This window comes from Schistocerca americana, chromosome 4 (assembly GCF_021461395.2).
Source record: "Schistocerca americana isolate TAMUIC-IGC-003095 chromosome 4, iqSchAmer2.1, whole genome shotgun sequence".
NCBI lineage: Eukaryota > Metazoa > Arthropoda > Insecta > Orthoptera > Acrididae > Schistocerca > Schistocerca americana.
Window position 1 is genome coordinate 340,291,025 of NC_060122.1, and position 14,120 is coordinate 340,305,144.

Consider the following 14,120-nt stretch of genomic DNA (forward strand, 5'->3'; position numbering starts at 1 on the left):
TAATGTGCTGCAGCACATTATAAATATTGCACTTAAATTGTGTTATTTCTCTTCAAACGTGCTGCTATGCAAATGCAGTGGACAAAAACATGTGTAGAAACCAATGAAATGATGGTCAACCACACTACGATCAAATTAGAGAAGGGATGCACCTCTCTGTTTTCTACTGTACATGCTTTGATGTGACGCCAACCCTTCTGACACTGTGGGTGCTCCCCCATTTTTTGTTACTCGGTGACTTTAATTCACCTCACCCCCTTTGGGTTCTCCCAGGACCTGTCAGAGAGATGCCCTCTTGGCTGACCTTCTTAACTGACTTAACCTCTTCAGCCTTAACACTGTAGCACCCACTTTCCTTACTGGCTCCTCGCCCACCTATTCCCATTTGGGCTTATCCTGCACTGCCCAGCTTGCCCATCATCTTGAGTGGTCCTACTCGAGCAACCATTTCCTGTGTGCTATCCATTTGCTGGTTCCTACCCCATGCACGTGCATGCCTAAATAGCAGCTTCTTAAGGCTGACTGGCAGCTTTACTCCTCCTTGGCGACCTTCGAACTTGTGTTGACTAGGTCGAATATCTCACAAATGTTATCCTTACTGATATAGAATGTTCCATCCACTGCACTTCCTCTCTACCACGTCCTGTCCCAGTCCCTTGGTGGACTGAGGCATACCGCAACGCAATTTGCACACGTAGACATGCTCTCCCCATTTTTAACTGCCACCCTACGCTGGCAAACTGCATTCATTATGAACAGATGGGTACAAAGTGCCGTTGTGTTCTTTGGGATAGCAGAAGAGCCAGCTAGATTTCATTCACTAGTTCTTTTAACAGTTCCACACCTTCTTCTGTTATGTGGGCCAACCTTAGATGGCTCTCTGGCACCAAGATCCATTCCCCAGTTTCCGGCCTGACAGTCGCTGACGGTGTCATCGTGGACCCTATTGTTACCTCAAACACCCTGGGCCACATTTTGCAGAAGCTCTTCCCACTATCACCCTGCCTTCCTCCATCGGAAACGAGTGGAGGAGGCTCGGGTGATACTCTTCTGTTCTTCGAATCGTCAGTGCTACAGTGCTGCCTTTACTATGAGGGAACTAAATCATGCTCTCAGTTCATCCCAATCCTCTGCCCAAGGGCCAGACGCCATTCACAGTCAGATGTTGCAGCACCTTTCTCTTGCAGGCAAGCACTTTCTGCATAGCACATACAACCGCATCTGGGCAGAGGGCACATTTCCTGGATGCTGGTGTGGAGCCACAGTCATACCCATACTGAAGTCTGGTAAGGACAAAAACCTTCCTTCTAGCTACCGCCCCATCTCTCTTACCATCTGCGTTTGCAAGGTGATGGAATGTATGATTCATGCCTAGCTGATGTGGTGGCTTGAGTCTCGCCATTTACTAAGGAATCCACAGTATAGATTTTGAGCGCGGCAATCTGCAGTTGACCATCTCGTTACTTTGTCCACCCATGTCGTGAATGGTTTTCTGTGGAATTCCCAGACTGTCGCTATGTTTTTCGGTTTGGACAAGGACCACGAAACCTGCTGGAGTGTTGGTATCCTCCGTACTCTTTACATGTGGGGGCTTCCGTGGGTGCCTGCTCTGTTTTCTTTGGGCGTTTTTACAAGACCAAGTTTTCAAGGTGCATGTGGGTTCTGCATTGTTGGACACCTTTATCCAGAAAAATTGTGCCCCCTAGGGTTCGGTCCTGAACGTCATCGTCTTTCTTATTGCCATTAACCCTATAATAGCCTGTTTCCCACTGGGCATCTCTGGCTCTATTTTTGTTGATGATTTTGCCATCTATTGCAGTTCTCCACGGATCTGTCTCACTGAGTGGCATCTTCAGCGCTGTCTTGATCGTCTTTACCCCTGGAGCATTGATGATGGCTTTCGCTTTTCCACTGACAAAACCCTCTCTATGAATTTCTGGCGGTGCAAATGGTTTCTCCCACCATCTCTACATCTTGGGCCTGTTGCCCTTCCGTTCATTGAAACTGCGAAATTTCTGGTGCTCATGCTCAGTAGGAAACTCTCTTGGTCCTCCCATGAGTCTTAGCGGGCAGCCTGCTGTACGCGGTCCCTCAATCTCCTGCGTGTCCTTAATGGTACTTTCTGGGGTGCTGAACGAATCACCCTCCTCCATTTGTACCAGTCCCTTGTTCATTCGAAACTCGACTATAGGTGCTTTGTTTATGCTTCTGCACGCCCATCCCTCTTGCGCTATCTCAACACTATCCACCATCATGGCAACCATTTGGCCACAGGCACCTTTTACACCAGCCCGGTTGAGAGTCTGTGTGCTGAAGCTACTGAACTACCACTTTCCTATGGCCGTGACTTTCTTCTCAGCAGGTATGTATGCTGTTTGTCTGCCATGAGTGGCCACCTCTCCTAGGCCTCCTTCGTTGCTGATTCCTTTGATCGGCAGTATGGGGCTCGTCCCTCTTCTCTGTTACCTCCTGGAGTCTACTTTTGCCACTTGCTACAGTGGCTTAACTTCACACTACCTGCAGTATTCCCAGTGGGTGTGAACCTTTCACCACTTTGGCTTCATAAAGTGGCCCGTGTTAACCTTGGCCTTCATTCACTTCCTAAGGACACTACTCCAGCCTCAGTCTATTGCCTCCAGTTTCACAACCTTCGCCACGGAACTTCGCGATAGTACCTTTGTATACACTGATGGCTCTCGGACTGACCATGGGGTTGGGTGTGCCTTCATCATTGGCACCCCTGTCTTTCGAATCGACTTCCGGCACACTCCTCAGTATTTAACATCCGAGCTGTTTGCCTTGTAATTAGGCCATGGAGTACATCCAGCGACACAGCCTTTCCAATTGTGTTCTCTGCACAGACTCACTCAGTGCCCTCCAAGGTCTCTGTGCACTGTACATTGCTCATTCCTTAGTGCAGCAGGTCCAGGAAAACTGTCACTTGCTCACTCTTGGTGAAGCCAGTGTCATGTTTCTGTGGGACCATGGTCATATCAGTCTGCCAGGAAATGAGGCTGCTGATACTGCTGTCAAGGCTGCAGTCCTCATACCTCATCGCGCGAGTACCTACATTCCCTCTGGTGATCTCTGCATTGCTATCTTTCAGGAGGTGGTGTCCCTTGGGCATCGCCAATGGTCCTCCCTTCACAGGGACGACCTCCTCTTGGCCCTCCCTCCGGGAGGATGTCATTTTAACTAGGCTGCATATTGGGCACTGCCTTTTTAGCCATTGTCATCATTTGCTAAGTGGCTATCCCACCACTTTGTACACATTGCGCCCAAATTTTAACTGTCCGCCACTTCCTGCTGGAATGCCCTTTTTTTTTAACCATTTACGTTCCCCCCATGAATCATGGACCTTGACGTTGGTGGGGAGGCTTGCGTGCCTCAGTGATACACATGGCCGTACCATAGGTGCAACCACAACGGAGGGGTATCTGTTGAGAGGCCAGACAAACATGTGGTTCCTGAAGAGGGGCAGCAGCCTTTTCAGTAGTTGCAGGGGCAACAGTCTGGATGATTGACTGATCTGCCCTTGTAACACTAACCAAAACGGCCTTGCTGTGCTGGTACTGCGAACGGCTGAAAGCAAGTGCAAACTACAGCCATAATTTTTCCCGAGGGCATGCAGCTTTACTGTATGGTTATATGATGATGGCGTCCACTTTGGTAAAATATTCCGGAGGTAAAATAGTCCCCCATTCAAATCTCTGGGTGGGGACTACTCAAGAGAACGTCGTTATCAGGAGAAAGAAAACTGGCGTTCTACGGATTGGAGCGTGGAATGTCAGATCCCTTAATCGGGCAGGTAGGTTAGAAAATTTAAAAAGGGAAATGGATAGGTTAAAGTTAGATATAGTGGGAATTAGTGAAGTTCGGTGGCAGGAGGAACAAGACTTTTGGTCAGGTGAATACAAGGTTATAAATACAAAATCAAATAGGGTTTATGCAGGAGTATGTTTAATAATGAATTTAAAAAAAAAGGAGTGCGGGTAAGCTACTACAAACAGCATAGTGAACGCATTATTGTGGCCAAGATAGACACGGAGTCCATGCCTACTACAGTACTACAAGTTTATATGCCAACTAGCTCTGCCAATCATGAAGAAATTGATGAAACGTCTGATGAGTTAAAAGAAATTATTCAGGTAGTGAAGGGAGACGAAAATTTAATAGTCATGGGTGACTGGAAATAGAGAGTAGGAAAAGGGAGAGAAGGAAACATAGCAGGTGAATATGGATTGGGGGTAAGAAATGAAAGAGGAAGCCGCCTGGTAGAATTTTGCACAGAGCATAACTTAATCATAGCTAACACTTGGTTCAGGAATCATAAAAGAAGATTGTATACATGGCAGAATCCTGGAGATACTAGAAGGTATCAGATAGATTATGTATTGGTAAGACAGAGATTTAGGAACCAGGTTTTAAATTGTAAGACATTTCCAGGGGCAGATGTGGACTCTGACTACAATCTATTGGTTATGAACTATAGATTAAAACTGAAGAAACTGCAAAAAGGTGGGAATTTAAGGAGATGGGACCTGGATAAACTGAAAGAACCAGAGGTTGTAGAGAGTTTCAGGGAGAGCATAAGGGAACAATTGACAGGAATGGGGGAAAGAAATACAGTAGAAGAGGAAGAATGGGTAGCTCTGAGGGATGAAGTAGTGAAGGGCGCAGAGGATCAAGTAGGTAAAAAGATGAGGGCTAGTAGAAATCCTTGGGTAACAGAAGAGATATTGAATTTAATTGATGAAAGGAGAAAATATAAAAATGCAGTAAATGAAGCAGGCAAAAAGGAATACAAACGTCTCAAAAATGAGATTGACAGGAAGTGCAAAATGGCTAAGCAGGGATGGCTAGACGACAAATGTAAGGATGTAGAGGCTTATCTCACTAGGCGTAAGATGGATACTGCCTACAGGAAAATTAGAGAGGCCTTTGGAGAAAAGAGAACCACTTGTATGAATATCAAGAGCTCAGATGGAAACTCAGTTCTAAGCAAAGAAGGGGAAAGCAGAAAGGTGGAAGGAGTATATAGAGGGTCTGTACAAGGGCGATGTACTTGAGGACAATATTATGGAAATGGAAGAGGATGTAGATGAAGATAAAATGGGAGATACAATACTGCGTGAAGAGTTTGACAGCGTACTGAAAGACCTGAGTCGAAACAAGGCCCGGGAGTAGACAACATTCCATTAGAACCACTGACGGCCTTGGAAGAGCCAGTCCTGACAAAACTCTACCATCTGGTGAGCAAGATGTATGAGACAGGCAAACTACCTTCAGACTTCAAGAAGAATATAATAATTCCAATCCCAAAGAAAGCAGGTGTTGACAGATGTGAAAATTACCGAACTATCAGTTTAATAAGTCACATCTGCAAAATACTAACGCGAATTCTTTACAGACAAATGGAAAAACTGGTAGAAGCTGACCTCTGGGAAGATCAGTTTGGATTCCATAGAAGTGTTGGAACACGTGAGGCAATACTGACCGTACGACTTCTCTTAGAATAAAGATTAAGGAAAGGCAAACCTACATTTCTAGCATTTGTAGACTTAGAGAAAGCTTTGGACAATGTTGACTGGAATACTCTCTTTCAAATTCTAAAGCTGGCAGGGGTAAAATACAGGGAGTGAAAGGCTATTTACAATTTGTAGAGAAACCAGATGGCAGTCATATGAGTCAAGGCACATGAAAGGGAAGCAGAGGTTGAGAAAGGAGTGAGACAGGGTTTTAGCCTCTCTCCGATGTTATTCAATCTGTATACTGAGCAATTGCCGATCACAATTTAATTCTGTGAGAGACAGCAAAGGACTTGGAAGAGCAGTTAAATGGAATGGACAGTGTTTTTAAAGGATATAAGGTGAACATCAACAAAAGCAAAGCAAGGATAATGGAATATAATCAAATTAAGTCAGGTGGTGCTGAGGGAATTAGATTAGGAAATGAGGGAAATGAGATGCTTAAAATAGTAAAGCAGTTTTGCTATTTGGGGAGCAAAGTAACTGATGATGGTTGAAGTAGAGAAGATATATTTGTATGGAGTGTAGCCATGTATGGAAGTGAAACATGGACAATAAATAGTTTAGACAAGAAGAGAATAGAAGCTTTTGAAATGTGGTGCTACAGAAGAATGCTGAAGAGTAGATGGGTAGATCACATAACTAACGAGGAGGTACTGAATAGAATTGGAGAGAAGATGAGTTTGTGGCACAACTTGACAAGAAGGAGGGACCGGTTGGTAGGACATATTCTGAGGCATCAAGGGATGACAAATTTAGCATTGGAGGGCAGCGTGGAGGGTAAAAATCGTAGATGGAGACAAAGAGATGAACACACTAAGCAGATTCAGAAGGATGTAGGTTGCAGTAAGTACTGGGAGATGAAGAAGCTTGCACAGGATAGAGTAGCATGGAGAGCTGCATCAAACCAGTCTCAGGACTGAAGACCACAACAACAACAACAACAACAACAACAACAACATACATTCCAGTTTGGGTTTGCCATTTGATTTATCAGCCATTTTAGCGAAGGTCGTGCGGGCTGTTGACCGCGTTTTAATTTTTATCTGCCGAAGCAATATGGCAAAAGCAATTTAATTTTTAGTTTTTGACCTCCACTTCTGTATGATGTTTTTAGCTCTTTTCCCACATGCCTGTTTTTAGCTGTCTCCTATTCTGTCTATTGGGACTGGCGTATAGTCGTTTAACTCTTCTCTGTGTGTTCATGTTCTATAGTTTTGACTTTGGGCGCGTATGACCCCAGTTGTTTTTTGCGACCTAAAACAAAACATAACAAGCTATGTTGTTCACATCAGTTCAGTGTTTTTCTTTGAAAATTTGTGTAAAGTATTGTGCAAGTGTAGAGTATGAGGGATTTTTGAGGAGCAGTTCACGTGGCCCAGTGGTCAGCTGCACCAATTGGCAGTTCGTCAGCTCTGGTTTGATTTCTGCCGCTGTCAAATTTTTTTTCTCCATTTTATTGTATTCACACAATGTTAAACTATTTATTGTAAAATTTAAATGTGTTTAAACAGTTCAATTTATACACGTAAAATATATTCAGTTTACTTACAATCACTACCCTTTAAGTGAAAAGGCTATAGGTGATTCTAAAAAAAAAGTGGTTCTATAAGTAAATTTAATGTGGAAGTCCATGAAAAGAGTCGGATTTCTGTGTGTGATGTTTGCAATGCACCTTTTCACTTTCCGTGTTTGTTATTCAGTAACAGTGATGTATGGGATGGAGAGGAAGTGAAAGATCTGGGACATATTAATGCATTAATAAAGAAACAACAGAATCACAAAAACAACATACTTGACCTTAGAGTATGAGATAAAACTAATATTGTTACAATATTAAGTCACATCTGTCATGATGATGCCGTGAAACACAATCTGTTTTTGTAATATTGTAGCACAGTTATAAAGTTTGCAAGGGCCGCTACTGTATCCCAGTACAAATTGTTGCAAAAACATTAAATGATATATTCTGAATATATACGTTCCTTTTTTGTTCTGAGAATAATTTGGCATTCTACGAAATTTATAAAAATCAAACATAACTGCCCTAAAATATTTAGCTAGAGCAGCTTTCTCTAAAAATTATCTAGAATGAACAGTTAGGCATCCAATCATGATTGAAATGCACTTTATTTATTGACAACAGACAGACTTGACCTCCTTTACAGTGTTCACATAATGATGGGATCAGTGATCACAGTATAACTGTAGCAACAATGAGCAAAGTACAAAGGGCTAGCAAATGAAACAGGAAAGTTTAGATTTCCATTTCTCAGAAAGGAATTAGAATCAATTTATATGTGTAGTGGACATATAGTGAAACTGTGACTCAAGCTAAAATGAATAACTGAACAATCACTAGAAAAATACGAACCTTGCAAAGTAATTGTAGGTGGCTGACATCCCTCTTGGTATTCAGACATCAGGAAACTTATTAAGTAACAACACCTGTTGTGCAAAAGATAACAAAACATAAATCTGCATACAGGCAAGTGATAATTGAAATAATTTCAGCCATCAGGAGGGCAATGCATGGAGCTTTCACTTAGTATCATTCCAAAATACTATCACAGGGCATTGGAAGAATATCTGATCATGTGTTAAGGTAGTCAGTGACCCAGAAGACTCACTGTATAGGCACTTGAAGTCGAGAAAGAAACCAAAATAAAAAACAGTGAAACAAAAGCCGGGATGTTGAATAGTAACTGATAAAAACTGCAATAATATGCAGTTAGATCTCAACAAAATTTCAACCAACTTCCTCTTATAGGGAGATGGAAAGCTGTTGTTATCCCTATTCTGCCAGTGCCATTTCACCCTTTGAATAGGTACACTTCTCAAAAGAACTGTGAGTGTGCAGACTCTAAAATTTTTGCTGAATGTATGTAACGTATATGCTTGCATTTACATGTAAAATGAACAAAATGCCTCTTATAGATTGAAAATAGTTTTTATTCTTTCACTCATAAAATTTCATATTTTTAAAAACATTTTTTAAAATACATTTTTTAAATACATTAAAGTACCTGTTGAGTTGGTGGTTCTCAATTTACCTGTAATAACTTGTTACCATGCTGAATATAAATTGGCCAAATTTATGAAATGGAAAGTTGCAACTCACGATACAGCAGAGATGCTGAGTCCCATATAAGCACAACAAAAAGACTGTCACAAATAAAGCTTTGGACCATTAAGGCTTTTGTCAAAAAATAGGTATCTCTCTCTCTCTCTCTCTCTCTCTCTCTCTCTCTCTCTCTCTCTCTCTCTCTCCACTCTATACACACACACACACACACACACACACACACACACACACAAAACTGCAGACTCTTTTGTGTGTGTGTGTGTGTGTGTGTGTGTGTGTGTGTGTGTGTACACCTTTATTTGTGACAGTCTTCTTCTTGTGCCTATTTGCGACTCAGCATCTCCACTATATTGTGAGTGGCAGCTTTCCTTTTCATGATATTGTTGCATTCCATCCTCGATTTTCCATTGTTTGAATTGACCAAATTTCATGTTTCTGGCCAATTAGTTTAGAGGATAATGGTACCTGAAAGTCAAAAACTGTAGTTTTGAGAAAAAATCAATTTAAAGTTTAGTATTGCAATTTTAGTATAGTTATTGATGAGAATTACTTTCCACTAATATTTTCCTGCACCATACTGAGCATCATGTGAATCATACTGATCTTTCCTTCTCTTGGTCTCTCGTCTTTTCTCTCTAGCTTCTTTTGTGCATTTTAAATTAGCAATTTTTGCTTTGCTGATTCTCATTATCTATTTGCACCAAGGATTTTGCAGTATTTCCACTAATTTTGTGCCTAGTACTTCCAAAACATCCAGTTTTCTTGTTAAACTATAATTGAAGCATAAAATAGCATCATAAATACCAAATTTCTGTCCGACACATCTGTTTGCCACTGAACAATTAAAGATCCTGAAAAAACTCTTGCTGCTTCCATCTCACCACTTGGACTAGTCCAATTCATCTGACAGTTATGTTCGTGCTCTTTCTCAGTTTCACTGCCACAAGTTTTACAGTACTTGCTTACAATTTCTAGATCAATTATGTTGCCTGTATCAAATAATGTAGCTGCCATGACACCATTTAGTGAAGTGTGGCAAAGTTCGTGCCAGCTGCCATCAAAACATGCACCACTTTCACTGTAATCACTTTTCTGGACTTCTTCTTCAACTTCTTCTTTCATTGAGATGTTACAAACTTTAGCAACAACAGTTCCAATAATTTTATTGGTAAGACATAAATTTTGCAAGTGGGTTTGGAATGTCAGATAATGCACATAAGTTTGCCTGCTTCCATCCCTTTACCAATAGATCTGAGACTATGAACTAGCCTTATGTTGTTATTCTCATACAAATTATTATTTGCCATTTCTGATGTCATTGTTGTAGCAACTGCACCATATTTTGTACAATTCAATGCCAGGTTTGACACAGTCCCTTTGCGAAGACACTGATTCTCTCCCAAGGATACTTCATCACCACATATTCTGCACACAGTATTTTTGGAAATGAAATCACGGAGCACGCTAAGGTTCACCACAATATTTTCAAACAAGTGTTCATCTCCACTATCTGACTGGGAGGAAACTCCTTGAAAACACTGCAGTCTCTTTCTGGAGGTGCTGATTATCTTTACGTCTAAAGTTCTTGGTTCGTTTAACCCACTAATGTCATTTACCATTACATATTTATTTCCTCTGAATTTTAATTTAGGTGAGAATTTCTTCATTCACAACATTTTTATGAAAACTTGCAAAACCAGGGAAAATATAAACCAACACATACATCATCACTTGCAACAAGTTTCACTAAATACAATCGATAGTGCTTGGAAACAATAACAAACTTGATCAGAATGATGAGCATCGATAGTAGATACCAGGTAGGGAACCTTGACACAATAGAACTTCAGAAACAGGGAGTAATGTGTAAAGAATAAAAGGAGCCTGTGCATTATCTCTGCATGATGCAAAAAAGGAGGTGTGGCATTTAAATGACAGATTGCATAAAGTGTGAGAAAAACCATCATAACTCATGGAAAAAATTGTTATATTTATATGAAACAAAAACTGCAGGAAATAGCAGACATATCAAATTCACAAAAATCTAAAAATTGATTTTTTTGAGCCTATTTGCCTACTGCCTCCCCTTAATAAGGAGCAGGGCTGGATCTGAGTTTTATGAAGGGGGGGGGGGGGGGGGGCAACCTTAAATTTGCCGCCCCTTCTTTCACCTCCACTCATAAAAATCAAAAAATTTTGAGAGTAATTTGGGTAATATATTTCAAAATAAATATCAGTATCTGACGATATTAACCTTTTTTATATCTAAAAACAAAGATGATGTGACTTACCAAATGAAAGTGCTGGCAGGTCGACAGACACACAAACAAACACAAACATACACACAAAATTCAAGCCTTCACAACAAACTGTTGCCCCATCAGGAAAGAGGGAAGGAAAGGGAAAGACGAAAGGATGTGGGTTTTAAGGGAGAGGACAAGGAGTCACTCCAATCCCGGGAGCGGAAAGACTTACCTTAGGGGGGAAAAAAGGACGGGTATACACTTGCACACGCACACATATCCATCCACACATATACAGACACAAGCAGACATATTTAAAGACAAAGAGTTTGGGCGCCCAAATCTTTCACATTCCTTCGCAGTGTCATCTATTACATTTGTACTCAGGCCATCTTCAGTTTCACCCAAAAACAAAAAATATATAATCCATAATGAACTTGGGAGATTTACTGTATGAGTAATTTGTTTACATCATTCTCTGTTGTGGTAGTGTTACAGTAACTTCAAGGGATTGATCCCTGAGTCAACCCATATGAAGTGGTCCAGTGAGGATTGCTTGACCACTTTTAATTATTTCGATTTTTTTTATGTGATTACCCTATAATTGAGATGTTCAAAACACCCTTTAAAAAAACTAACTTGCACTGTTACTGAATGGCGGCCATTTTTATTTGTAAGTGCAAGACGATTTTCCAGTTTGGAGACTTTAGCGATAATTTGAAGATCTCTGATTGGGATTGAGTTACAACTTTGCAATTGGCATGCTTGTTTTTAGAAAAGTCTCCTTTACAACCTTGGCCATTACACAAAATACCCTAAATACAATTTACGTTATATAATCTTACCTGATGTTTTGTTTTCTTTACTGACAGCAGGTTTTGTGAAAAAGGAATCCAATTTTCATGTATAACACCTCACTTATTTTTTTCTTCCTCTCTTCTGCTATTTTTCTATACATCGCCCCACTACTCCGTTTTCTGCCATCCATCACTGTACAACTTATTAAACAAATTTAAATACACAACAGAAGAACAATAGAGATCAATACCAACTTATACTTTTTCGCAACATGTAAAAGAGTGCTGTCCTTAAACTGCTGGACTAATAAGCCACAGTAGTCAGTCATGTTGAACAAGTATTTGGGGTAAGAGTGTACAGAGACATGAAGTGGAAAAATGTTTTATGCTCAGTTGTAGGTAAAGCAAATGGAAGGGCATGATTCATTTGGAAATGACAGTTTGTCGTCAAAAGAGGTGGCATTCAACACAGTTGTGCAGTCCATATTTCAATACTGTTCACACATGCCAGGTTGGAATAACGGGGAGCATGGTGTGGGTACAAAGACTGGTGGTGGAAATATACACAGACCTGTTTGACTGTCAAAGTGTGTCTGAAATGATGAGAAATAACTGGCGCACACACACACACACACACACACACACACACACACACACACACACACACACGAAGGAAGCTGTTGTATTTCACATGAGCACATGCTTAGAAGAAAACCTTAAGAACACTCTTTCAGAGCAGAAACAATAAAAATATTCTTTAGTGCCTTCATCACAGAGGTAAAACTAAAGCATTTAACTGCTTGGACAAAGGCATGCAATCAGTCGTTCAGTCATGCTTGCTGTCCTCCATCTATGAATCGAATGGGGAAAACCTTAACGTATGGTGCAAAAAAAATTACTCTGTCACACAATTCATAATGATTCACTGAATATAGATGTCAACTGTTAAAAACATTTATTTTCCTTTTCCTGTTAGAATAGAATAAATTTTTGCACATTTGTGGAATACAAATTATGATGACCCAATACAAGTGTTTGTGCTTCAACATATGGCAACAGTAGTTAACGTTAGTATCCGTACTAATGGAAAACTTTTATTTATATTATAAAAGTATGAAACATGCATTAATTTATGTCTGTTTTGGTGTTACTTATAAAGTAACCATGCATTGTGTAGTTACAAAAAGGTTAACACATTTTATTAACTTCTGTGTGAAAGAGGCTTCAGATCCCCACAATGGCATTCAAGTTTAGATTTTTTGTAGCTTACTTTGAAAACTTTTGATGAATCCTTGAATGGCTCCTTTAAATAGCATGTAGCTGATTCCTTCCTCAACTGCATCTAATCTTTAATAAGAGTCTCCTTTGTGTGTGTGTGTGTGTGTGTGTGTGTGTGTGTGTGTGTGTGTGTGTGTGTGTGTGTGTGAATAATTAAAGCAAAATTAGCTGTGGCATAAAATTAGCAATTGTCAAAACTTATATTTGTCTGTTATAGGAATCAGTATAAATATCTGTGTCATTATTCTGCCAGCATCGTTATTCAAAAACCACTAAAAATGAGGAATCTTGAATTTTCAAGCAGATGTAGCAGCTGCAACGGTGTGATTTGCAGTTTTCAACACTAATACTAGCGTAGTTCAGATAACTGGACTAGAACTGAAGCCTTCCAAATGTCAGAAAGATACAGAATAGCCTGGAAGTCTGATATCTTCGTTCTAGCTATATGCAGTAAATTGCAGAAGCCTTCATAATAAATTCTCTGAATTTATTGCTCAATGAAAAAACTCTTAAAATTGTGCTCAGAATTGAGAACTGGGTGAAACCCAAAGTAGAATGCTCAGGCATATTTTACTAAGCATGAAACATATGAGTACATTAGAAAGATGTTAGTTATTACAGGAGGGGGAGTGTTCATTGCAATGAACATTTATGTCTGTTGAGGTCAAAATTGGGTCTGACTGTTAAGTTATCTGGGCGTGAATGACCAGCCTAGGTGAATTCAAATTAATCGTCGGATGCTTTTACAGTACTCCTCCAGTACAAAGATGTAGAATAGCCAAAAGAAAGTCTTTTTTCAGTAGCACAGCAGTACCTTGATCATGCAATATTAGTTGGATGTGACTTTAACGTTCCGAGGATAGCCTGGAATGTCTAACGATTCCTTGCATGTGGTAGGACAGACAGTTTTGTGAAGACATTCTGAGTGCTTGCTCAGACAACTGTTTTGAACAGCATCACAACCCATATGCATCGAAAAATTTGAGACTCCTCATAGCTACAAATAGACCTAATCTTATTGCAGTGTGAGTACGGGAACAGGAATTAGTGGTCTAGATGTCATTGTAGCCCATTAGTTACTAAAATAATAGCTAGTAAAGTTAATAAATCCATCAAAAAGACTACGGGAGTTTCTATGCTGGAAAGAACAAATAAACAGTTGTTAGCATTGTACTTAGACAATGAATGA

The 14,120-nt window shown here is 40.3% G+C and overlaps 1 protein-coding gene across 1 annotated transcript in view; it reads left to right on the forward strand.

Moving 5' to 3' along the window:
* LOC124612443 (copine-8-like) overlaps positions 1–14,120 on the forward strand; it is a 154,073-nt gene that overhangs the window by 51,752 nt on the left and 88,201 nt on the right. The window lies entirely within an intron of this gene.